Consider the following 26,956-nt stretch of genomic DNA (forward strand, 5'->3'; position numbering starts at 1 on the left):
AGGAAGCCTTAGTTCAAGATAAAAATCTTTGTGCTCCGAAGTGAGGGATTCAAAAGTAGACGAACGTGGCATTTCCTTCTTTTACTTGTGATTTATAAAAAACGTGAGAAATTTTAATTACCAGGATTTCTCTATTAGTGTTATCCGCCACAAGATGGCGGAGTTGTGTTAAGCCAAAAGCATCATATCGAGTCTTCGTTAGATTGATCTTTTCTTTCAATATTAACGAAGTGAGACGTTTTTCCTTTTGCGAGAGATTATTAGTGATAATAAGTGAAGATTTTATATTGAATTATTTAGGCACAATTCACTGAAGTGGTAAAAGTGGCAAAAATGACCGCAAATACGGAAGAGATAGATAAATGCGACCGGGAATTAAATGCCTAAGAGCAGCAAACTCCTTATCAAGAAGTTGCAAGCACATGTTGCGCCTTGAGTAACGCTGAATTACCAGCGGAACTCGAAGAAATGGTTGAAATATCGTGTCCATTAATAAATGCATTTGCTCAACTGTATAAAAGTTCAGCCTCAGTGTTAAGCCAATATTTTGTCCAACAAGCAAACGAACAGATGGTACAAATTAGTAACAGAATATGAAGGAAAATTTTGTTCGCCTCGTGAAGGAACAAACAGCGAGGATGGACGAAAATTTGCGAATGAACAAGCAGTGCGAAATACCAATAGCATTCGGCAGCGATTGAATGAGGGCTTTCAACAATTAGCTAACGAACAATCTGCTCAACTCAATGAATTAAATTCGAACTTAGAAACTGAAACAACAGAATTAGCTAGATGAAAATTAATGTTCAACGCTTTACCGGAATCGGAAACCAATTAAAATCAGAAGTAAAGGAACTGAAAGATAACCAGTCGAAATTACAAAATACCGCGCAGCAGTAAATTTCTAGCAGTACCCATATAGTAGTAAATTTGCTATTTGGCTGCAAGAACAAAATAAATGGATTAACGAGTGCTTGAGAGCTCAAAGTAACAAGATCAATGACGAATCTGTTAACTGGCTACAACATAAAGGTGCTCAGGTTAATAATCTTTCAAAAATGAATTAAGATCGGTAGTACAGAACACGAGTGCAGATGTTACAACTAATCGTAAAGACGATAGCGAAGGAGTTAAATCTGAATTAGGTCAACGTAAGTCCATGCTCGCACAGGAACTTCCGAAATGGAAGAAAAATGTGGAGGCTCACATTAGCAAGTTACAGCAGAAGCTGTTCGCTTTGCGTAATAATGTGAGTGAGACCTCAGCTGCTGTAGCCAGCGGCAACAATGAATATACGTCACCGCAACCGGAAAAATTTTACCGGGAACCAAGTAATTATACAAGTCCGTATGCAAACTACTCGCAATGCGATGAGTGGACGGAGGATACCTTATCGTCAGTGTTCATCCAAGGAATTCTTTTAAAGCACATCCGGTTTCAGGTCTACGTGCCCTATAAAACATGACAAAACCCAGGTATATTATCTAGAGTTTTCGTGGTGTCCCAAGTCATGGGCAGATACCCAGAAATTACTGTTTGTCACATCATACGTCCAGGTTGATGGAGTCCTTTGGGCATCTGAAGTAATGAGTCCATGTGAATCGTAAGATTTGAAAAAGCTTTTCTAGCTAAAAATTGATCTCCTCGCACTCAGGAACTTCTTAGGAAGGAGGTTTGTAGCCCAGAATGTTACAGTAGCAAACAGAGGACTTTGAAGAAATATTTCGAAAAATTTATAAATAAAACCCGGTAATATTGGGATGATCTGATATTGACTGAAGACGCGATATGTATTATTAAGGTAGTATTGCCTCTCCAGTCAGTGACTGATTCAGTTGATTTGCTCCATGAGGATACTAAAACATATAATCATGGGAATAGCAATAACTCAGGCAATACAAATGAACACTAACACAATAACACAATAATAATGAAAACTGCAACCACGGTGGCAAAGTTAACCATAGGGCTTCACCACATCAAACCTTTAGACACAGTCATGGTAGTGATAGTAATGACTGGCCACCATATAACAAGAAAAGGAAGAATGACAACCGATTTAACACAGGTTACAGGAACAACAATAACAATAGGTCAGGTCCTTGGCGTGGCATTCGGCACAGTAGCTGGCACCAAAATTCCATGATCCAGAATGTAAACCTGTAAAATTGTAGCCAGGTCAGGGTAACAGTAGTAATATTGGTGATCCCATTTGGAGGCCACAGTATCAGCCAATGAGGCTCACTGAAAAAATTGAGAATAACCAACCCACAACTAGCAATACGAGGTGCATTCAAGTTCTAAGGCCTCCGATTTTTTTTCTCCGGACTGGAAAGAGATAGAAACATGCGCATTGTTTTAAAACGAGGCCGCGTTCATTGTCAATACGTCCCAGAGATGGCAGCACCGTACGGCAAATGGAATTTTACCGCCAGCGGCGAGAATGAGAACTGTTTTAAATACTTAAAATGGAGACGTTTTCCTTACTTGAACAGTGTGCAATCATTCATTTTCTGAATTTGTGTGGTGTGAAACCAATTGAAATTCATCGACAGTTGAAGGAGACATGTGGTGATGGAGTTATGGATGTGCCGAAAGTGCGTTCGTGGGTGCAACAGATTAATGAAGGCAGAACATCGTGTGACAACAAACCGAAACAACCTCGGGCTCGCACAAGCCGGTCTGACGACATGATCGAGAAAGTGGAGAGAATTGTTTTGGGGGATCGCCGAGTGACTGTTGAACAGATCGCCTCCAGAGTTGGCATTTCTGTGGGTTCTGTGCACACAATCCTGCATGACGACCTGAAAAGGCGAAAAGTGTCATCCAGGTGGGTGCCACGAATGCTGCCGGACGACCACATGGCTGCCCATGTGGCATGTTGCCTAGCAATGTTGACGCGCAACGACAGCATGAATGGGACTTTCTTTTCGTCGGTTGTGACAATGGATGAGACGTGGATGCCATTTTTCAATCCAGAAACAAAGCGCCAGTCAGCTCAATGGAAGCACACAGATTCACCACCACCAAAAAAATTTCGGGTAACCGCCAGTGCTGAAAAAATGATGGTGTCCATGTTCTGGGACAGCGAGGGCGTAATCGCTACCCATTGCGTTCCAAAGGGCACTACGGTAACAGGTGCATACTACGAAAATGTTTTGAAGAACAAATTCCTTCCTGCACTGCAACAAAAACGTCCGGGAAGGGCTGCGCGTGTGCTGTTTCACCAAGACAACGCACCCGCACATCGAGCTAACGCTACGCAACAGTTTCTTCGTGATAACAACTTTGAAGTGATTCCTCATGCCCCCTACTCACCTGACCTGGCTCCTAGTGACTTTTGGCTTTTTCCAACAATGAAAGACACTCTCCGTGGCCGCAAATTCACCAGCCGTGCTGCTATTGCCTCAGCGATTTTCCAGTGATCAAAACAGACTCCTAAAGAAGCCTTCACCGCTGCCATGGAATCATGGCGTCAGCGTCGTGAAAAATGTGTACGTCTGCAGGGCGATTACGTCGAGAAGTAACGCCAGTTTCATCGACTTCGGGTGAGTAGTTAATTAGAAAAAAATCGGAGGCCTTAGAACTTGAATGCACCTCGTATAACTCGGCCACATTGTGCCCTCAGATAGTGATCTGGCATTGTTTGTGGGCAATAGAAGCGAACAAGTTAATTTAAACAGATACGGCGACAGAATAAACGTACATGGTGAACTATTCTCTGATACCAACCCGTGTAAAGAAAAAAATTATGCTATACTCCAAGTTGCCTTTGCTGACACAGTTGATCAGGTATCTACTGTAATAACTACACACACAAGTGCATCGGCTACCGTCCGGTGCCTCAGCTTATGTAAGCAAATATGTGAGAAGGGTACACGTTCCACGTTGCCAGTTCAGGACTATCGAGTAGTAGGTGCCATTGGCGCCAAGTCAAAAAATGACCCATGGCAGATGCAAGCGGAAATGTTCACAGGTAATGGAGCATTTAAGTACACATCGCTGGCAGTGGATAACTTGTCAGCCACTTGCACATATCTGTAGGTACAGGGTTTTTACAACAGGGGGACTTTTTTCAATAGGAAAATGTTTTGTAAAAGTTGACGGTGAGGAGCTAGTTCTGGACTTAATTAAAACATGGACAATTTCATCAGAGGGCAAAGGTCAAGTTTGTAAATGTTGAAGTAGTGTACCAAGGTAGCCTTTTAGCAACAAAGCCGAGGACAAGAATGTAACTGATTCTAAAGACATGCAAGATCTAGAAATAGCATTACAGGGTATGATACGAGAAGCTGAATTTTATTCAAAGAACAGGTATTTACAAGTATTCGATGAAAAACCAGGTATAATCAAGGGTTACATGCACCATATACAAGTAAAATTTCATGAGATGTACTGCCATTCTACCGACATTCTATCTACCCACGCCGGCCGGAGTGGCCGTGCGGTTCTAGGCGCTACAGTCTGGAGCCGAGAGATCGCTACGGTCGCAGGTTCGAATCCTGTCTTGGCATGGATGTGTGTGATGCCATTAGGTTAGTTAGGTTTAATTAGTTCTAAGTTCTAGGTGACTGATGACCTCAGAAGTTAAGTCGCGTAGTGCTCATAGCCATTTGAACCATTTTTTAACTACCCACTTCCTTGGACCTTAAAAGAGGCAGTAAATGAAGAGATTAGAAAGATACTGGACAGAATCATTGAAACATCTCTTTCGCCGTATAGTAGTCCATTCTTATTGGTAACTAAAGCAGGAGTTAGCGTTCTCTTGGTACTGGATGTGAGAGCTGCAAACACGATTTGAATGCCTGTTAGGGCACGCCCTGAAAACTTAGAGGAACAGATTAAAAAATTCTGTGGTGTAGAGTCTTTGTCCATGATAGATCTGAACTATTTGTATTGGCAGGTTTTACTTTCAGAAGATTCTCTGAAGTATACACCCTTTGTTTTCAGTGGTAGGTGATATCAGTTCCATGTCTTACCTTCGGCACTGAATGTTAGTGCTGACACCAGAACTAACTTTATAACAGCTTTAGAAACAGTACTCGGTTCTGATATTTTAGACCAGATCACAGCTTGTGTAGATGACCTATTAATAGCCATATCCACATATAAAGAACACCTGAGATGATCGAGTAAGTCTTTTGTAAGTTTCTGGAGGCGGTGTCACTGCAGACTTCCAGTCTTTAGGTCACACTATCATGCCAAAAGGTATAATGCCAGATCAAAGTAAAATAGATACGCTAAAAACATGCCACCTCTATGCACTACATGAAAAAAGAAACTATACGTCTGCTAAGGACTTGCGTCATTTTTCCGGCGATTTGTATCTAATCACCTGCTTAATAGTGAGCCACTACTCAATTTGCTATGAAAAGATACGCCTTGGTGTTGGGCAAATGAATGTCAAACAGCCTGTGATAAGATCAGACACGCCTTAATTAATGCACAGATCTTGCACCATCCAGTCATGATTGGGGAATTCTGGTTGGCTACAGATGCCTCATTCCCTGGCTTGGGATCTTGTTTTTTTAGGTGGAAAATAACTTGTGTTGGAACTCGAATGATAGGATCTGCGAGTGGAACAGTGTTGGAATGCGAAAGATCGTATTCAGCAGCAGAGCCAGACGCATTAGCAGTTGTGTAGACCCTGAAAAAGAGCACCTACTAGCTTTATGGTAAACATGTAAAGGTTTCATTTGACCATCAAGCTTTGAATTTTATTATAAGTTGCGAACTTTTGCATCAATGCCTAGTGCAGGGGTATGACCTTGAGATGGTGCACAGAAGTGGGAAGGACGAAATAGTAGCGGATGCGCTGTCTCATCTTCAACACCGACTACTGAGTTTTCAGAAATAGCTGAGTAGTCAATAGAATTTAAAGCTTGGTAATAAAAGAGCCCACTTACATAAAATCGTATCTCAACATACGTCCGAACATACAGGTGCTACAGGAAACAGATCTCAAGTGGGCAAAGATTAGAAAATCTTCAGAAAACGAACCTGCACGTAAAACAAATCAACACCATGCCCTGTGAAACAACATTATATTTTACGGCCACAACATAGCCAGATGAGTGGTGTGTGTGTATCTCTACAGCTTGCCAAGAAGGATTAGTTTCGTACGCACATTATGTATGGAGGTACTATGGGATAAACAAGTGCACACAGAAGTTAAAACGACTTTATTACTTTCTTAATACGAAGAGCTATGGACACTAGTTGTTGAGAACATGTACAACATGTCAAAAGATTACTCTATAAAATGCGTTTTCATATACAGTTACATGCTGTTATGCCTTATAAACTTTTTGAAACCGTAGTCGTTGGCGTTACTTGACTCCTCACCAGCTCAGGAGGGGGGGGGGGTGAAGTATGTAGCGGTTTTACTGGACATATTCTAGAAACATATTAAACTTTGTATGACAAAGATCACCACATCTGCTTTCCTTAAGATCTTAACGGAAGAATTCTAAATGGTTACCTACCCTCGGTAAGGAAGTCTACAGTGATACTAACAATGCTTCCAGTTTTACCAGTCACAAGTGAAAGTTTATTTTGAATGAACAGAATATTTAAACACATATTAATTTCCCGCTTCCACGTGAAATGTAACACCATCAAACACGTTTTCCGGGAATTCAACCATTTCATGAGGACATATACCAAATCACCAAACAAAGTGTGTAGCAAATATAGACCTTTTGAAGAAGTAGTAAACTTTCCCCCATGTCTCCATTAAATACACTCCTGGAAATTGAAATAAGAACACCGTGAATTCATTGTCCCAGGAAGGGGAAACTTTATTGACACATTCCTGGGGTCAGATACATCACATGATCACACTGACAGAACCACAGGCACATAGACACAGGCAACAGAGCATGCACAATGTCGGCACTAGTACAGTGTATATCCACCTTTCGCAGCAATGCAGGCTGCTATTCTCCCATGGAGACGATCGTAGAGATGCTGGATGTAGTCCTGTGGAACGGCTTGCCATGCCATTTCCACCTGGCGCCTCAGTTGGACCAGCGTTCGTGCTGGACGTGCAGACCGCGTGAGACGACGCTTCATTCAGTCCCAAACATGCTCAATGGGGGACAGATCCGGAGATCTTGCTGGCCAGGGTAGTTGACTTACACCTTCTAGAGCACGTTGGATGGCACGGGATACATGCGGACGTGCATTGTCCTGTTGGAACAGCAAGTTCCCTTGCCGGTCTAGGAATGGTAGAACGATGGGTTCGATGACGGTTTGGATGTACCGTGCACTATTCAGTGTCCCCTCGACGATCACCAGTGGTGTACGGCCAGTGTAGGAGATCGCTCCCCACACCATGATGCCGGGTGTTGGCCCTGTGTGCCTCGGTCGTATGCAGTCCTGATTGTGGCGCTCACGTGCACGGCGCCAAACACGCATACGACCATCATTGGCACCAAGGCAGAAGCGACTCTCATCGCTGAAGACGACACGTCTCCATTCGTCCCTCCATTCACGCCTGTCGCGACACCACTGGAGGCGGGCTGCACGATGTTGGGGCGTGAGCGGAAGACGGCCTAACGGTGTGCGGGACCGTAGCCCAGCTTCATGGAGACGGTTGCGAATGGTCCTCGCCGATACCCCAGGAGCAACAGTGTCCCTAATTTGCTGGGAAGTGGCGGTGCGGTCCCCTACGGCACTGCGTAGGATCCTACGGTCTTGGCGTGCATCCGTGCGTCGCTGCGGTCCGGTCCCAGGTCGACGGGCACGTGCACCTTCCGCCGACCACTGGCGACAACATCGATGTACTGTGGAGACCTCACGCCCCACGTGTTGAGCAATTCGGCGGTACGTCCACCCGGCCTCCCGCATGCCCACTATACGCCCTCGCTCAAAGTCCGTCAACTGCACATACGGTTCACGTCCACGCTGTCGCGGCATGCTACCAGTGTTAAAGACTGCGATGGAGCTCCGTATGCCACGGCAAACTGGCTGACACTGACGGCGGCGGTGCACAAATGCTGCGCAGCTAGCGCCATTCGACGGCCAACACCGCGGTTCCTGGTGTGTCCGCTGTGCCGTGCGTGTGATCATTGCTTGTACAGCCCTCTCGCAGTGTCCGGAGCAAGTATGGTGGGTCTGACACACCGGTGTCAATGTGTTCTTTTTTCCATTTCCAGGAGTGTATACATCAGCTGAACTGCTTTTCAAAACCCAAGAGAACAATGAATAGCTCAACCCCCCGACACGTATGACGAGAGGAGAAAAGGTAATACGAATAGTTGCTTCATTAACACACCAGGCGCAATTGTGAAAGACCAAATACAACAGAAACGTAGGTAGAATACAAAGTCACGAGGTCGGGGCCAAAATTTTATTAGTCACGCCCTAAACCTTCCATGTCTTAACGGAAAAAGAAGAAATGGCAGTTGACGTACACTGGACCTTACATGATCATGAATATACCTAAAAAAAAATGGTTCAAATGGCTCTGAGCACTATGGGACTTAACATCTTAGGTCATCAGTCCCCTAGAACTTAGAACTACTTAAACCTAACTAACCTAAGGACATCACACACATCCATGCCCGAGGCAGGATTCGAACCTGCGACCGTAGCAGTCCCGCGGTTCCGGACTGCACCGCTAGAACCGCACGACCACCGCGGCCGGCAATATACCTCACAATGGGGGTTATTCACCTACATATTTTGAGTCCAAAGGAATACGAGGACTGTATCCTCAACAGGACATCCAAATATTTGTACAGTGACAATGAGATTTTCATGTCATTTGATGACCTTATTTGTAATGTTAACATGTATTTCATTATTTCTTTATGCAGATTTAATATTGATAAGATGGTTGGTTGTAAAACTGCTAGTTGTGTCAGAGAACATAAATGTTTCGTAAGATGAATATAGAATGGTACAAGATTATTCATAGTGAACTAATGCATTAATGGCAAAGAAACTGGTTATGATGATTATTACAGACCTTTAGCTCAGTCACCTCCCTGTGTGACAACAGGAAATCCAATATATGGACAATTTAAATCGTGTGTCACACACAGCAGTTAATTAGTTAGCAAGTGTGTTCACAGTAGTTTTTAAGTCCAAAGAGTATCTAGTATTTAAGTTTTGTGGACATTTTAACTACAATTAGTACCGTTTATTCATTTTCTACTGTGTTTCTTCTAAAATTAAATTGTATGCTGTGAGATATAGGCACAATGTAACGAACAGAAACGCCTAAGAAGTATGACAAGCATTCCCTAAAGAGAATATAGAAGAGACTTTCTGTAATAGTGTGCTGCAAAGGACGACAAATATAGTGCTGATCATAGGCAGTAAATTTTCTGTTTTCAAACAGTTGAACAATGTCGATTAGTTTGTATTGCTAATTATTGTGTTTTCTCAGTACCTAATTTCAAAGTTTCTGCCTATTTGTCCTATATAGAATTTATCGCAGTTCACCCACAAAACAAAAGTTCAAATACGTACCGCAAACTTACATAGGACAAACATCCAACAAACTAAACACATTACTAAAGAAGACAGATGTTAAATTTGCGTACAGAGCCAGACACAACCTCAAAACACTAATCCATTCAGATAAAGCAAAACCACCCCTACACACACAACCAGGCCTACACAAAATAAATTTTGAAAACTGTGATAAATTCTATATAGGACAGACAGGCAGAAACTTTGAAATTAGGCACAGAGAACACACAATACTTAGCGACACTGTGGCTACATCGCGCAGTTACGTAGTAACGTATCGTGAGTGTTGCGTGCGTGTGTTTAGAAACAATCACACCATCAAACCTTTTCGTGCCAGTCACCAGAGCCACTGTTTTATATATGTGCGTTTTGGTTTTGTTATACTTTGGTTATGCTTTCTATTTTTGCACCTACCAAGATCATAGTTCGTACATGGTTACGAGATAACTCTGATGTTTTGTTCCCTGCACGTGAAGTAATTTTTAGTTGCAAGCTCGGAACGACGGAACAAGCCGTGTATTCTTGGCCGTCTTCTGTGGATTTGATAGTTGTAATGGTCGAACGACAGTCTGCCCAGCCTTTCCAATTAGCTGCTGAACTGACCCCGTGGCATATCTCAGCCAGCAACGCCTCTCGAAATTTACATTTTTTTTACCATATGGTGACGAGTTGCCTAAAAACCTGGCATGCCGCCCTCGTCGAGTACTGCAATTGATGATGTTCGCTTAGAGATGAAGCAGCACTGAATGACGTAACATTGTCTTTCACCCGAGCTCAGCCTGACTTGTAGCCTATCTAGACCTTGTTACCACCAGAGCTGTGTGAACGCACCCAGAAAACGAAATAAATCAATCACATATTATATCCACTATAATATATAAGCACAATACGTAAAATTTCGTTCTTTGCTATCTTTCCCGTCGTTGCAATTATAAAGGCCGGCAGTGAATATCTGCACTCTGTTTGCCAGTTCATTCTTTGTAACTAAATGTCGTCATCAGCGATGACACAACAGTTTTGAACGACCTCCGGGGACACGCTCACTTGTACCTTGCCTTGTTACGTGCAGATACGCTCTGCGGCCGGATGTTAACGACACAGCGAACAGTCCACAGTTGCAGACAGATTATGCTTTTACATATGCTGTAGTTCCTTTTTGGTGTGACGCCATTTGCCTTTCGTGAGTAATGAAAGATATGAAAATGGTTTTGACGCTAAAAAGGCATTCCACTAGAGCGAGTAACAAATCTATGTTTTGACTTTATAATAGATACGTCATTCTAGTTTTCCTAAATCGCCTTGTGGAGTGTTCACTGCACACGAATAAAAAAAATCATTTCTGATTAGTTACTTCATGAAGTGGAGAAAACGTGACGTACTTGATTTACATCAAACAAAACATGCAAGCTACTGGTATAGGGAAAGAAATCTTGTTTTGTTTGTAATGATAACAGGGACTGCTCGATTAGCTTAAAATGCTGGAATGCAAGATACGACAGTTAGCAAGACCCAGATAAACGATCGTCGGTCCGGTGCACCTGCCAATTTGCGTGAGGTTTTTAGATTGTTTTCCACGCTCGTTCAGGAAAATGCTGGGGTGGTCCCCAATGCCCTCCTCAGGAAACACCATACACAAACGATAATACACAGAACGTTGACGACCTGTGGGTATCTTATTCAGAAATGTGTTCTTATTGGCGGTTTATGTTGGTATGCCATGCAACTAATTGCTTCTCGAATTCTATATGATTTCTTCTACCATTAACTAGTTTTCCAGCCTCTGCAGACTCTTCATCACATGGAGACGTTACAGAATCACTTTATATCTTGGATCATGAGAAGCTAGACTTTAGCATTGTGATCCTAGCGAAAATAACGGAAACTTAGGCATTACTTAATGAAATTTCTATTTTTTTCGTCAGCATATAATGCTTTTGTAGGTCGAATAAATCAACTTTGTGACTGGCCGAATGCAGTGGTGGAGCAGTGTTGCTGGCGAACAGCCTTCAGTTCCACGACAAAGCTTCGTAAGTACGCACAAAATATGTAACATTGTGAGCAAGTGGGGATCGAGAAGGAACCGCGGTTGGTTGATAGCTGGTCCCTACCAACCCATTCACTGAAACTTAATCACAAAGTTATTTTATTCGAAGTATAGCGTCTACCTGCACTATCTAGTGAAACAGGAAGTTGAGCCAGACCCGGATCGAATTCGCGTTAACGATCGTGGCTGGTGCACTGGCCAGACTGCATATGACTTTTTTTTCGATTTCCCACGCTCGATTAGGCAAATGCTGGGCTATGCTCTCAATTCAACCTCAGAGAATACGATACAGAAACAGTGAAAAATGCGATGCCACGCAGGGTAATGTTCACACGATGCCCAGACTGGTGGCAGTGAAAAATGCGATGCCACGCAGGGTAATGTTCACACGATGCCCAGACTGGTGGCGCACACGATTTTCCTCGCTTAGGTTACTTTGATGACTGTGGAATCAGGATGACCATACAACCACAAAGTTAAAATAAAATAAATTTCCCAAACCATGAGAACAGTGGGTCCCCTTCGACAAGATAAACGTTAGACATAGAGAGACAGAGAGAGAGACAGAGAGAGAGAGAGAGAGAGAGAGAGAGAGATGGATGGTCTGGGAACCTAAGAAACGAGTGGAAAGCACAATAGTAAACAGTATGAATTTATTATTATTATAATGTGATGAATCATGGAGACACATGGCCCCAGAAAAATAAAAAATAAAAATATTGCAGAAAATTATACAGAAGATAACCGAATACATATACTGGTCATACACTTATTCCAGTCTTCTGTTAGTTCATCTCCTCCTTTATCCTCTTTCTGTCCGTCTCCCCCACACCCTCTCTCTGTCGATCGCCCCAGCCTCTATCCATCTCCTCCTACCTCTCACTCATGATTTGCTTTACCCTCTTCTCTCTGTCATTTCTTCCCCTTTCCTTTCTCTGTCCATCTCCTCCTCTCCCCTTTATCTGCCTATCTCATCCTCTCCCCTGTCTGTCCATCTCCTCCTCTTTCTTTTTTCTGTCCATTTCCTCCTCTACCCTTTGTATGTCCACTTCCAGCGTTATCATCACCACCCCAACAGGAGGCTAGTGTTTCTTATGCCCACAGTATTTATTTCCATATCATAACTAATATGTACTACTGTAGTAGGCATGGGCTTTGTGTCTATCTTGGCCACAATAATGCGTTCACTATGCTGTTTGTAGTAGCTAACCCGCACTCCTATTTTTTTATTCATTATTAAACCTACTCCTGCATTACCCCTATTTGATTTTGTATTTATAACCCTGTAATCACCTGACCAAAAGTCTTGTTCCTCCTGCCACCGAACTTCACTAATTACCACTATATCTAACTTTAACCTATCCATTTCCCTTTTTAAATTTTCTAACCTACCTGCCCGATTAAGGGATCTGACATTCCACGCTCCGATCGGTATAACGCCAGTTTTCTTTCTCCTGATAACAGCAAAGGACTTGGAAGAGCAGTTGAACGGAATGGACAGTGTCTTGAAAGGAGGATATAAGATGAACATCAACAAAAGCAAAACGAGGATAATGGAATGTAGTCAAATTAAGTCGGGTGATGCTGAGGGAATTAGGTTAGGAAATGAGACACTTAAAGTAGTAAAGGGGTTTTGCTATTTAGGGAGTAAAATAACCGATGATGGTCGAAGTAGAGAGGATATAAAATGTAGACTGGCAATGGCAAGGAAAGCGTTTCTCAAGAAGAGAAATTTGTTAACATCAAGTATAGATTTAAGTGCCAGGAAGTCGTTTCTGAAAGTATTTGTATGGAGTGTAGCCATGTATGGAAGTGAAACATGGACGATAAATAGTTTGGACAAGAAGAGAATAGAAGCTTTCGAAATGTGGTGCTACAGAAGAATGCTGAAGATAAGGTGGGTAGATCACGGAACTAATGAGGAGGTACTGAATAGGATTGGGGAGAAGAGAAGTTTGTGGCACAACTGGACTAGAAGAAGGGATCGGTTGGTAGGACATGTTTTGAGGCATCAAGGGATCACAAATTTAGCATTGGAGGGCAGCGTGGAGGGTAAAAATCGTAGAGGGAGACCAAGAGATGAATACACTAAGCAGATTCAGAAGGATGTAGGTTGCAGTAGGTACTGGGAGATGAAGAAGCTTGCACAGGATAGAGTAGCATGGAGAGCTGCATCAAACCAGTCTCAGGACTGAAGACCACAACAACAACAACAAATATGTGTATCAGTTTTGGTTAAAATTGTTCCTGCGACCTCGGAGGAGGTGTTTTCCCGTTGCTTTACCCACGTACGCACGTTTCAAATATATTTCAAATACATTTAACATATTTCACATGTATTTGTGCACCTACTTCGCCAGTATCTCTAGCGAATTTAGCCCTACAGTTTCATCTTCACGCACTTCTACTAAGTGTCGTGCAATGGTATATCTTTATACGTACATGTGGCGGAACATGTGGTCATTCTAAACGAGATGTGTTGGAAATAGAGTTAGAAACAAAAAAGTAGTAAATAGAAACGTCATGCATGATGCGGCAGTTTTTAAAGCATCTCAGTGTTTATGACGTATCAATTGAACTATGTGTCGTACAACGATATAATTTGGCGGATGCATTGAGTGGTATATGTGAATACTGTCTGCAAAGTGTGTCATTAATAGAGAATACGGTTTGTAGTAAAGAATTAATAAATTAAAACGTCTTGCTTCATGTGGCAGTTTTACTGCAAGAACAGTGGAAATGGAGATGCGATAAACTTTTTTCCTTTCATCACTGTGTGGGGTCGTCAGCAAGAAAACGTTTCGTGAAGGTTTGAAATTAGGTGTAAAGTTTGTGTGACTAAGTGCTTTGATTCTCAAATCATGGTTGAAAAAATTGTGGAATTCGCAGGTCGTGGGTTACACTGCTTTTTCACCCACACCGCCACGTTTGTGATAAGTTGGTGATACTTACCCCGACAGAGATTCTCTCCAGACAGTGATATGTATAACGAGTTTGGTTAAAATCGGTCCAATGATTTAGGAGAAGATGTGAAACATGTATACTAATATACATATATCCATTTTTATAATAAACATGGATTATCCGTATTGGAGCATTACTGGCAACTAGCACAAAACATTATTTTGCATGCAGAAGCAGAGCTAAATATAACCTTTAAATAGCAAAATTAGGCATAAAGCAGATTCTGTCTCTGTTTTACTCATGGAACCAGTTGGTTACCGTGTTTCTCGGCTTAAAATTGTGCGTCAAGAGAATGAATAAATTTAGCGAAACGATAGAACCAGACAACTAATGTTTGCCTACTGGGTGGACTCCACGAATTTCCTCAGTGGAATGTCTTGTTGCAACCAGGAAATGCGACCAGAATGCCCCACCGGTAACGTGTTCCCAAAGCGCACACGGGAAACATTGATCGAACATTACCTTGCTGCACATTGGGTCTCCAGCTCCCAAGATCTTAGTATGCCGGTGTTGGATATGTCCAAGCTCAGGCAGAGGAAGTAAAGAAACAATCAAACCCAAATGTATGTGTTAGGCGAAATGATGTGAGAGATTGTGTAAGAAGATGAAATGTACTCTGTGGTGACAAAAGTCATGGCACAGCAATGTGCACGTATACAGACTACAGTGGTATCGTTTACATAATATATAAAAGGACAGTGCATTGGTGGAGGTGTGATTTGTACTAATATGATTCATGTGAAAAGGTTTCCGACGTGGTTATGGCAGCACGACGAGAATTAATAGACTTTGAACACGGAATTAAGCTCGGAGCTACACGCATGGTACATTCCATTTCGGAAATTCAAATGGTTCAAATGGCTCTGAGCACTATGGGACTAAACATCTGAGGTCATCAGTCCCCTAGAACGTAGAACTACTTAAACCTAACCAACCAAAGGGCATCACACACACCCATGCCCGAGGCAGGATTCGAACCTGCGACCGTAGCAGCCGCGTGGTTCGGGACTGAAGCGCCTAGAACCGCTCGCCACTGCGGCCGGCTTTCGGAAATTGTTAGGCAATTAAATATTCCGCGATTCACTGTGTCAAGAGTGTGCCGAGAATACCACAATTTCAGGCACTACCTCTCACACGGGCAACGCAGTGGAGGATGGTCTTCACTTACCGATCAAGATCCGCGTTTGCGTAGTGTTGTCACTGCTAACATACAAGCAGCGTTACGTAAAATAAACACGAAAGTCAATGTGGGACTTGCAACGAACGTATCCGTTAGAACAAGGCTGATAAATTTGGCGTTAATGAGGTATAGTGGGTGACGACTGACGCGAATGCCTTTGCTAAAAGAACGACATCACCTGCAGTGCCTCTCCTGGTCTCGTGACCATGTGAGTCAGACCCTAGATTACTGGAAAACCGTGGTCTGGTCAGACGACTCCCGACTGCAGTTGGTAAGAGCTGAAACTAGGGTTCAAGTGTGGCGTAGACCCCAGGCCCCACAAGGCCATGGACCCAAGTTCTTGGTTGGTTGGTTGCTCCTAAGGAGGGGACCAAACAGCGAGGTCACAGGACCCATCGGATTAGGGAAGGATGGGGAAGGAACGCGGCTGCGCCTTTTCAAAGGAACCATACCGGCATTTGCCTAAAGCGATTTAGGAAAATAACGGAAAACCTAATTTACGGTGGCCGAAAGCGGGTTTGAACCGTTAGCCTCCCGGATGTGAGTCCAGTGTGCTAACCACTGCGCCATCTCACTCGGTCGACCCAAGTCGTCAACAAGGCACTGTGCATGCTGGTGGTGGCTTCATAATGGCGTGGGCCATGTTTACATGGGATGGACAGGTTCCTCTGGGTGTTGGGCTGCTTGGTGACCATTTGCAACCAATCATGGACGACACGTTTCCAAACAACGAATGGAATTTTTATGGACGACACTGCGCCACGTCACCGGGCCACAGTTGTCTGCGATGTGTTTGTATTGTATGTTAACCGGGGACCTAGAGACGACGGTGAGGCTCCGTCCCCGCCGCAGCCGCAGTGGTCCACAACCCCACGACGACTACCGCAGTTCACTTCACCCCTCCACCGCCCCAAACCGAATCCAAGGTTATTGTGCTGTTCGGCCCCGGTGTACCCCCGCAGGGAACGTCTCACACCAGACGAGTGTAACCCCTATGTTTGCGTGGTAGAGTAATGGTGCTGTACGCGTACGTGGAGAACTTGTTCGCGCAGCAATCGCCGACATAGTGTAGCTGAGGCCGAATAAGGGGAACCAGCCCGCATTCGCCGAGGCAGATGGAAAACCGCCTAAAAACCATCCACAGACTGGCCGGTTCACCGGACCTCGACACAAGTCCACCGGGCGGATTCGTGCCGGGGACCAGGCGCTCCTTCCCACTCCGGAAAGCGTTAGACCGCTCGGCTAACCGGGTGATCTGCGATGGGTTTAGAGAATGTTCCGTACAATTCGACCGAATGATTTGGTCAGCCAGATCGCTCTACTTGAATCCCATAGAACGTTTATGGAAGATAATCAAGTTGTCAGTTCGTGCACAAAATCCTGCATCGGCAACACTTTCGCAATTACAGCGGCAGCATGGCTCAGTATTTCTGCAGCAGACTTCCAGCGACTACTTGACTCCGTACCACGTCGACTTGCTGCATTATTCCGGGGGTCCGACACGATATTAGGGGGCATTTCATGAGTTTTGTCACCTCAGTGCATATTGCGGTCAAAGTTTCGCAGTGTTCTAAGGAGAGGTCACCAGTCACCGTTACGCACGCAGTCCCACGTATCACTGAGCACCGTCCCCGCACACAGTGCGAGTACATAGCATGCGCGTTGCTGCGACAGTTGCTCGAGGGCGCACCTGGCCGTGAGGTGCGTGGGCGGCGGGCTTCGGGCGGCGGCGGTTGTTGACAGGGGCCGAGCGGCGCGTTTGAGCCGCTATCTGGCGCGATAGCGCGTAATGAGCGGAGCGCCTGCAGCGTGCCCGACACGGCCGACACGCGCCGGGCTCCATTACGTGTCGAGTGGCGGCCGCGCGGCTGCCAGTCTATCCACAGAGAGGCGTGTGCGTACGCTCGAGCACACACACACACACACACACACACACACACACACAGAGAGAGAGAGAGAGAGAGAGAGGGGGGGGGAGGGAGAGAGAGAACGAGGGGGGGAGGGGCAGCAGGAAGGGAGAGAGAGGGAGAGCGGGAGGAAGGGGATGAAGAGATCGTAACGGTTTCAAGGCCTCACTTCATACCATACTAGGACAATCACCATGACTTGAGCACAATCAGTTTGTGTCAAACAATGTTTCAAAACTCATTACCAGATTACAATAATTTTTATTATTTTTAGAAACCAGACACTCCTTAACTATTCACGCACACACCAAAAAAAGTTTGGCATCACCCCGGTTCCCAGAACTCATGAAGACAGACGTTGACTGTGGATACTGTATCACAGACACATTCCCTTTCACTGTTCAGAGATGTCACAGCCCGAAGATGTAAACAACCATGCATGAGCAGCGCCTACTAGAAGGAGGGGATCCGACAGCCGATCAGTTCCAGTCATTCCACCAGGAAGGAGGTAAACGACTCATGTTGTCTGTAGTTCAACCATGCCTAGACGGTCAATACCGCGGTTCGATCGCGTCCGCATTGTTACTTTGTGCCAGGAAGGACTCTCAAAAAGGGCAGTGTCCAGGCGCCTCGGCCGGCCGGGGTGGCCGAGCGGTTATAGGCGGTACAGTCTGGAACCGCGCGACCGCTACGTTAGCAGGTTCGAATCTTGCCTCGGGCATGGATGTGTGTGAAGTCTAGGGGACTGATGACCTCAGAAGTTAAGTCCCATAGTTCTCAGAGCCATTTGAACCATTTGAACCAGGCGTCTTGGAGTGAACCAAAGCGTGTTGTTCGGACATGGAAGAGATACAGAGAGACAGGAACTGTCGATGACATGCCTCGCTCATGCCGCCCAAGGTCTACTACGGCAGTGGATGACCGCTATCTACGAATTATCGCTTGGAGGAACTCTGACAGCAACGCCACCATGTTGAATAATGCTTTTCGCGCACCCACAGCACGTCGTGTTACGACTCAAACTATGCGCAATAGGCTGCATGATGCGCAACTTCACTCCCGACGTCCATGGTGAGGTCTATCTTTGCAACCACGACACCATGCAGTGTGGTACAGAAGGGTCTAACAACATGCCGAATGGACCGCTCAGGATTGGCATCACGTTCTCTTCACCGACGAGTTTCGCATATGCCTTCAACCAAACGATCGTCGGAGACGTCTTTGGAGGCAACCCGGTCAGGCTGAACGTCTTAGGCACACTTTCCAGCTACTGCAGCAAGGTGGAGTTTCCCCGATGTTGTGGAGTGGCATTATGTGGGGCTGGCGTTCGTCGCTGGTGGCCATGGAAGGCGTCGTAACGGCTGTACGATAAGTGAGTGCCATCCTCCAACCGATAGTGCAAATATATCGGCTGTATATTGGCGAGGCATTCGTCTTCATGGGCTACATTTCGCGTCCCCATCGAGCCCATCTTGTGAATGACTTCTTTCAGAGTAACAACATCGCTCGACTAGAGTGGCCAGCTTGTTCTCCAAACATGAATCCTATCGAACATGCCTGGGATGGGTTGAAAAGGGTTGTTTATGGACGACGTGACCCAGCAACCACTCTGAGGTATCTACGACGAATCGCTGTTAGCAGTGGGACAATCTGGACCAACAGTGCCTTGATGAACTTGTGGGTAGTATGTCACGACGATTACAGGCATGCATCAGCGCAAGAGGACGTGCTACTGGGTATTAAATGTACCGGTGTGTACAGCAATCTGGACCACCACCTCTGAAGTTCTCGCTGTGTGGTGGTACAAAATGCAATGTGTTGTTTTCATGAGCAATAAAAAGGGCGGAAATGATGTTTCTATTGATCGCTATTCCAATTTTCTGTACAGGTTCTGGAACTTTCGGAACCGAGGTGATGCATAATTTTTTTTATGTGTGTATAAAAGGTTTGGGTGTTGCGCATTGACAGGCTTTTCTTCATGGCCAACCACTGCCTCCCAATGGTGGTTGTGGTGGTAGATAACCTTTGGTCTCTTGCTACTAGTAAGGGTTGCTTGGCGATGGTTGAGTATGGCGGTCAAAAATCCGCCAAATATGGAGCAATAAACACTCTTGGCAAAAGCTATATACTCTGTGACTTACGAGCTGTACCGTACGTGTGAAAATGCGTTTATTGTTTCATTCACCTGTCATAATACGGTGGTTGTGCGGTTTCGTCATTCACACTTTAATAATGACGTACAATATGAAATAGATCAGTTTCTAATCTCTCAGCGTCGTTTTCTAAATCACACTATACCGACGATCAAAAGAGACACAAAGAAAAAAAAAGATCTACATAGATTGAAATATAAAAATACTCATAACAAACAAATGAACAATGTACTGGTGATAGAGACCTCAACGTGTTTCATCAACACTGTGGTGGATGGAATGGGTGATTGTGGTTGGCACATATCTTAATATAATGCGAGATGTGGAAAGCTATATTCTCTACCACTTTTGAAGTTTGCGGTGTTAGTGAATGAACTTGCTAATATAAGCCTCACCCTGTTCCATCCTTAACACTACAGGGTCATTGTTAGTTTAGTAATATTGTTTTAATGTAGTAGAAGCAGGAAAGTAATAGAAGTTACTTTATTTCATTAGCCATCAGGAAAGTGATTGACGAAAACTCCCTAAATTTTAGAAATGATTATACTCATGAAGAATAAGCGAAAAGCTTATAACTTTACCTATTTCACGGAATTTCGCCAACCACACTCACCCATTGCCACGCACAGTGATCAAGCTACCTTACAAGATAACTGCGTTCATAATATCCTTAATGAGAATACGTCTGTATACCTCTCATGTCCAGAATGGCACTCAAGCCTTCTCCCATGTCATATACTAGGGTTGTCCAGAAAGTAAGTTCCGATTGGCCACGAAGTGGAAAACACCGTGAAAACCAGAAACGATTTATTTGCAACAGTTTGGTACACGTTCCACCTACTTCTCTACATAGTCGTCTCGGCAATTTCGAGTGTTGTCGTAGTGTTCTATCAACTTTCCAATATCCTCGTCATAGAAAGCAGCCGTCTGTGCTTTCGGCCAGTTATCTGCACTGGTCTGCAGCTCGTTGTCTGTGGAAATGTTTTGTCTTCCTAGCCAGCGGTTCTTGTGAGCATAGATGAGACACAGAGGGAGCCAATTACGGACTGTATTGTGGATGATCAAACACTTCTCATCAGAACCGCTTCAGGAGCGTCTTCATTGCCCCTGCAGTGTGCGGCCGAGATTTGGCATGATGAGGGAATTGCTCGACAGTTGTGTTATGTGGGCTGCATGACACAGGCGAAATCTCTAACGAGGTCCTCATACTTGGCGGGAGACGCTATTCCCTACGCATCTTTACGTGCTCACTGTTCACTCAAAACTGAAAAGAGCGACGCGACACGATCGACGGGCATGCTAGAGATACTGCCAAACACATCTGTGCAAAGCTTTACCGGCTTTTCTCAGTGGTTTTCATTTCGCGACCGATTGGAACTTACTTTCTGGACAATCCTCGTATTCTGACTCGGGAAGGTACATGAAGTCAACTTCGCTCTGCCGACGGCCTTTTCAAAGAGGGTAGAGGAACGGACGGTTCTTCGTGGCACTTTCTTGCCCTTGCGGAAGGAAACTGCCTCATAAAGGCGGAAGAATCAGTAATGATCAAGGGCGGGAGGATGCAGAAAGCAATGAAAACCACTGCATTAAAGACACATAATGTGTTTCAACAGGAGCTAATTGAAAAAGTCTCATGACGTACCTCCATTCACAAAAGATTCCGTTCCAGTCCCCCATTTGGATCTCCGGGAGGGGACTAGAAAGAGGCAAGTGACCATAGGAAAAAAACTGAATAACCAACGAAAGGGAAACGTTCTACGAAACGAGGCATGGGATGTCACAAGGTTGAACACAGTAGGAAAGCTAGAAAATCTGAAAAGGAAAATGGAAAGCAGATAAGGATATCAGGTCACATAACTACAGTGTAATATCAGCAGCAGAAGGAAATGGTGCAACGGGAGTAGGATTCTTTGTGAATATGGAAGTAGGGCAGAGAGTGAGTTACTGTGGACAGTTTAGTAGTAAGGTTGTTCTCATCTGAGTCTACTGTCAACCACCACCGACAATTGCGGTTGATGTGCACATGCTGACGTCGCAAGCAGATGATGAATAGATATGAGGATATTGAAGGATAATTCAGTATGTAATGGGAGATAAAAATTGAATGTTCATTGGGCACGAATAGAAGAAAGGGTTAGGACAGAATAAGGGCTGGGCAGTACGAATGAAATAGGAAAGAGATTTCGGCAATAAATTTCAGATAGTAACAGCGATTAGTCTCTTCAAGAATCACAGGACGAGGAGTATAGTAGGAAAAGACTCGGTTGGACACACGAGAAGTCTCCAGTTGGATTACATCATGGTGAGCCAGAGAATCCGAAATCAGATATTGAAGTGTAAGGTGTATCTACTAGCAGATAAAGCAACAGATCATAATTTATTAATGATGAAGAGTAGGCTGAAATTTGAGACAGTTGTACGGAAGAATCAGTGTCTAATAAAGTGGGATATTGAAGTAGTGAGAAATGATGACACTCGTTTTAAGTTGTTTAAGAGTGTGGGTATTCCGATAAGGAATATCACAGTAGGCAGTTCAGCTGAAGAAGAGTAGACATCTCTAAAAAGGGCAACAACAGGTATTGGACAGTGACATACAGGTAAAAGGAAGGTAACTTCAAAGAAACCAGGGGTAACAGAATGAATACTTCGGATTCATAGATGAAAGAAGGCAGTACAAAAATGTTCAGGGAAAGACAGGAACACAACAATATAAATCGCTTAGAAATGAAATAAACAGAAAATATTGGTAAGCTAAGCGGAAATGATTGAAGGAAAAATGTGGAGAAATCGAAAATGGAATGATCTCCTGAAGGAATGATTCAGTGTACAGAAAAGCCAATAAACCTATGCCCTTTTGGCATATTTATTATTTTATAAACGACATATAAGTACTGCCAGGGATAATTCCGTACTTGTACCCTATCATACGTTTTTAGCCATAATTCTGTGACCATTTTATAGAATATAGACCATTCTTTGATTTAAATTCTGAGGAAGACACTCCTAGCAGTGTTGAAACCAGGTTAATTTGTTAAAAATAGTGACCGAGGGCTGTTTTTCTTTCAATTGATACCTTCTCAACTGTCAAACTTAGCTGATCTTACCTGCTGGACACCTACCAGCACGTTGCACACCAGTATATGAATTCTGAGAACAAACGTGCCAAGAAAATGCCACTCTGATGAAATTGTTACACTCGTTAACGAATCACTAAAATTCTATTCGCTACATCCACCCATTCCTGTTAGACAACCACTTCCTGACAGATGCAGTGTGCATGTGTTATATGCTGGTCAGCTTCTGGACCACCATTATATTCTCTCATAGCAAACTGACTTGTTCTGCAAAGGACCTGGGGGATGTGTGGGCAGGGGGATGGAGCGGGGGCTTGTGGAACCCAGTGACAAACTGGTAGTCGACAAAAACACTTTATTAATCTTCAGTTACACATTTCGTCTTTGCTAATGTGAGGCAAACACTTTAGTGCAGGAGCTGATCAGAGGACTGATGGCTTACTCCACAACAGGACGGAGGCCACTTAGGTACTCTGTGACTTAAGGCTGGTCAGTGGCGGGCAGTTCGTCAGCAGGCCAAGGACCCGACATCAACAGTGTATTATATCTTCTCACCGTGTCTGCACTCTGCTGTTGAACGCCACGCCTGGGCAACTCAAATGTGGCTCACATCTTCTGTGCTGGTGACGGAAGACTGCCGTACGTGGGACATGAGGTGCTGCCTCTCGGCATGAATCTGGTGATGGAAGGCACAGATGGCATGTGTGCTGCACTGACGCACAAAGTCCCATAGGATGGACTCAGTGCAAGAGTTGGCTGTCCTGATCTAGTCTCAAACACAAGGCCACAGCTGGTAGTGCGTAGTCATCTCGTCATCTAGCGTAGCCCTGGCAACATGGTATTGCCCTTGGGCATCGAATAAACATATATCTAAATTCACAGTTATTTATATTGCACATGGGTGCATTTATTGCACTACTATAAAGCCCCAAGTCAGACAGCTGATAAAGTGATTATTTCCCTAGTATGGTGCCACCATCCTGTCTGTTCTGCCTATTACTGCTGCACAGTGCTGGAGTCACAGAATACAGTTAGCCCATATTGTAATCATTTTGCGTACATGTTGCTATAACATACATGTCACCACGCTGTACTTACTATCCAACAGTGCAACAGTGGCTTTCTTATAAATTTCTACAACTGTCTCTTAAGACTAGGTAGTGATGGTACATTATCCCCCTCCCTCTCTTCCCCCCCCCTCCCCCTCAACAGGACCCCACTTGGGTCTTACTCTCAGGACGGGATCCCCACTGTGATTACTTCCGTCATCAATTTACAAAACAAGTGGCACTATCCTTAAATTATACTACACTAACTATACATATCTCACATTATATTAAATTTAATGGCTTCTTCCTGATAATTCCTTCAGTGCATTCATCTACTGTACCTGGACCTATTGCACATCTTTACCCCTACATCACTTTTTCCGTGCTTCAGATCCTCCTTAACATCAAAGAAATTCATTTTTCTCCATCTCATGTCTTATGGTTTCAGTCCACTGCAAGATATATTTCCTCTCAGACTGGGCTGCTGAACATCTCGCTGTTGTAAATAAATGAAAGCTATGCAGTAAAAAATTGGAGTCACTAAGCAGCTAGGAATTGTGATACTCATGGTCATTGTTGCCCAGTGTCTACCATCCCAACACAGTTCAAGTTGCTCCGTTAATTGCTCTGCAGTGATGCATCCCTCCTGTGCAGCTATCAGCTGATTCAGGGAATGAACTAGACTTCGTTCCCATGTATCATTTCGGAAGGCGAGGTTTTGTTTGGGAAATATCCCCAGTGGTTTATCTCCACAATACAGTTGTGGCTGTGTTACATATAATAGAGTAACTCCCGTCACTGTAACTGGTAAACGAATTTTTGGTCCCATAGTATACCACATGGTTGTAATAATTAATAAACAACTGCCTTTTAGCTCTAAGTGTCTCGCTCCCATGAGATTTCCTTGTTTTTAACAGTCTGATATTACCACATGCGTTTCCTTCCATGTGGATTTCACAAGTAGGACATGGTGATTATCGCACTTTGCCATTGCTGTAGCTCTTAGTGAGTCATTTACTGTATGCCTTCGATTTGCAAAAATGCGTCACTCTCTTTTACCTGCACAAACTCGTCTACTTTTTCCTACCTTAGAGGAAAGTTACATACCATCAGCATGTACAACCTAATCGGCGGGTACAACCATGCACTATCCATAATTAGTTCCATAGTTGTGGCTGTTAGGCTCTGCCATTAACTACGTAATCTGACAGTAGGTCTTTCTGCCCCATCCTCATTCCCTTTAGATGTTGCTCAGGTAGTAATAGAACCATACTCAATTGCCCATGCAGTGTCTGATGAAGGGCTTTTTGCAAGTTCATTAACTCCACTCTTACATTCCTGTTACTATCTACTAGCGATTGCAAAATTCTTGTTAGTGTTATTCTAGGAACCAGTACTATTTTTAATGCTTGTACTGCATCTGACTCCCTGTTTAGAACGCTAGCTGATGTTCTGACATAATCCATTGCGTGTCTAGTTAGCTGTAGTAGCGTGCAATTGTCATTCAGCATGTCATTCTCCAAACTCATAATCCACGTAGACTGTCACTTCCTGGATTCCCTTCTGTCAACTCTCTCATGGCTTCCATCGCCCTATTTAGCTCACCTTTGTCTTCTATGCCTGCTGTCCCAGATATTATCTTCAGTATCCTTCCTCTCGAATCTGTCCATCCCCTTTTCTCGCTCCACAGTCCATGTTGTACCACTCCTGCTAATTTCTGCATTTGCTCCTTCCATTGCGCGTATGCTACGAGCAGCTTCTTGTGCTCCTCTGGCACATCCTGAGTACTCGATTACCACTTGCTAACAATCCTCAGACTACGTCTTCCAACCTTCTTATTTCGTTCCATAGTTCCCATACATTAAATACCAAACTTAATGTTCACTTGTGGCTGGACAATTCCACATCCTGGAAAACAAAACTCCTGCACGCAGGTGTTGGGCTTGCAGTGCCGCTACTCCATCCTTGGCAAACAGACACAGCACTGCCTAAACTAACATCCTTCCTTCCTGCCCTCGCTGGATGGCAACCTAAGGACGGAGACCATCATCCTCTCCCCTCCGCCAGAAGCCTATTGTCCCTGATCAGCAACCTTCACACGATAATTAAAAGTTGTCCTTACCATAACATAAACGTATGATCAAACCAGAATTACTTTAACAGTGTGTACAAAAAATAGCAACTCTTACCTTAGCTTCACTGATACGACCACTCACCGTTCGAGCCTTGTCACCTTACATAACAGCCCATCACACATACTGACTTGCTGCTGTTTACTATACTGCTCACATGCTTCATCACTGCTCGGCACTGATTGCCCCCAAGCAAGGTCCTGACTTAGTGATTGTGTCACTGTTACCTTCCTGCTTAGTTCGGTCGGATTTCCGTATTTCTTCCCCAATTTGTGGATTATTTCATAATAAAATTCACTGAACTTTTATGCTCATCTCATCAGTCTACTGGAAGAGTCCTTCAGTCCCTGTAACCACTTCAAAGCAGCGTGATCAGTCGCTGCTTTCAACTCCCTTCGGGTGGGTAACACTGGAAGTCTGTAACTCCATACACCAGGCTAAGCATCTCTCTTTCAGTGTTAGAATAGTTTTTCTCAGGTCCATTACGTTGTCTCAAAAACAAAAGCAGAAGGGTGTTCTTCTCCATTGACCTCTTTGGCTAGTTCGGCGCGTCACACAACAGTATTAATTCCGTCTGAAATCAGGGAACACCAACACTGGACTCAATATCAAAACAATTCTTTAGCTCGTCAAAGGCTTTCTGGCACTCCTCACACCACACCAATTTCATACCTCTTCTCAGCAACTGCGTAAGTGATCGTGCTGTATCTGCAAAGTCTCTAATGAAATGTTTGTAATAAATCGTGAGACATTGAAAAGACTGCCTTTCTTGGCTTGCCCAGTAATTGAAAATTCCATAAAGCCCGTATCATTTTCAGATTAGTACTCACACCATCTTCACTAATTACATGACATGGATAGTTAGCTTCTTTCAATACAAAATGGAACTTTTCAGTAGTCGGTGTTAAACATCCAGCCCACAATTTCCTCAATACTTTTCTCAGTCACTGCCTGTTCTTCCATGTCTCTC

This window comes from Schistocerca nitens, chromosome 2 (assembly GCF_023898315.1).
Source record: "Schistocerca nitens isolate TAMUIC-IGC-003100 chromosome 2, iqSchNite1.1, whole genome shotgun sequence".
Taxonomy (NCBI): domain Eukaryota; kingdom Metazoa; phylum Arthropoda; class Insecta; order Orthoptera; family Acrididae; genus Schistocerca; species Schistocerca nitens.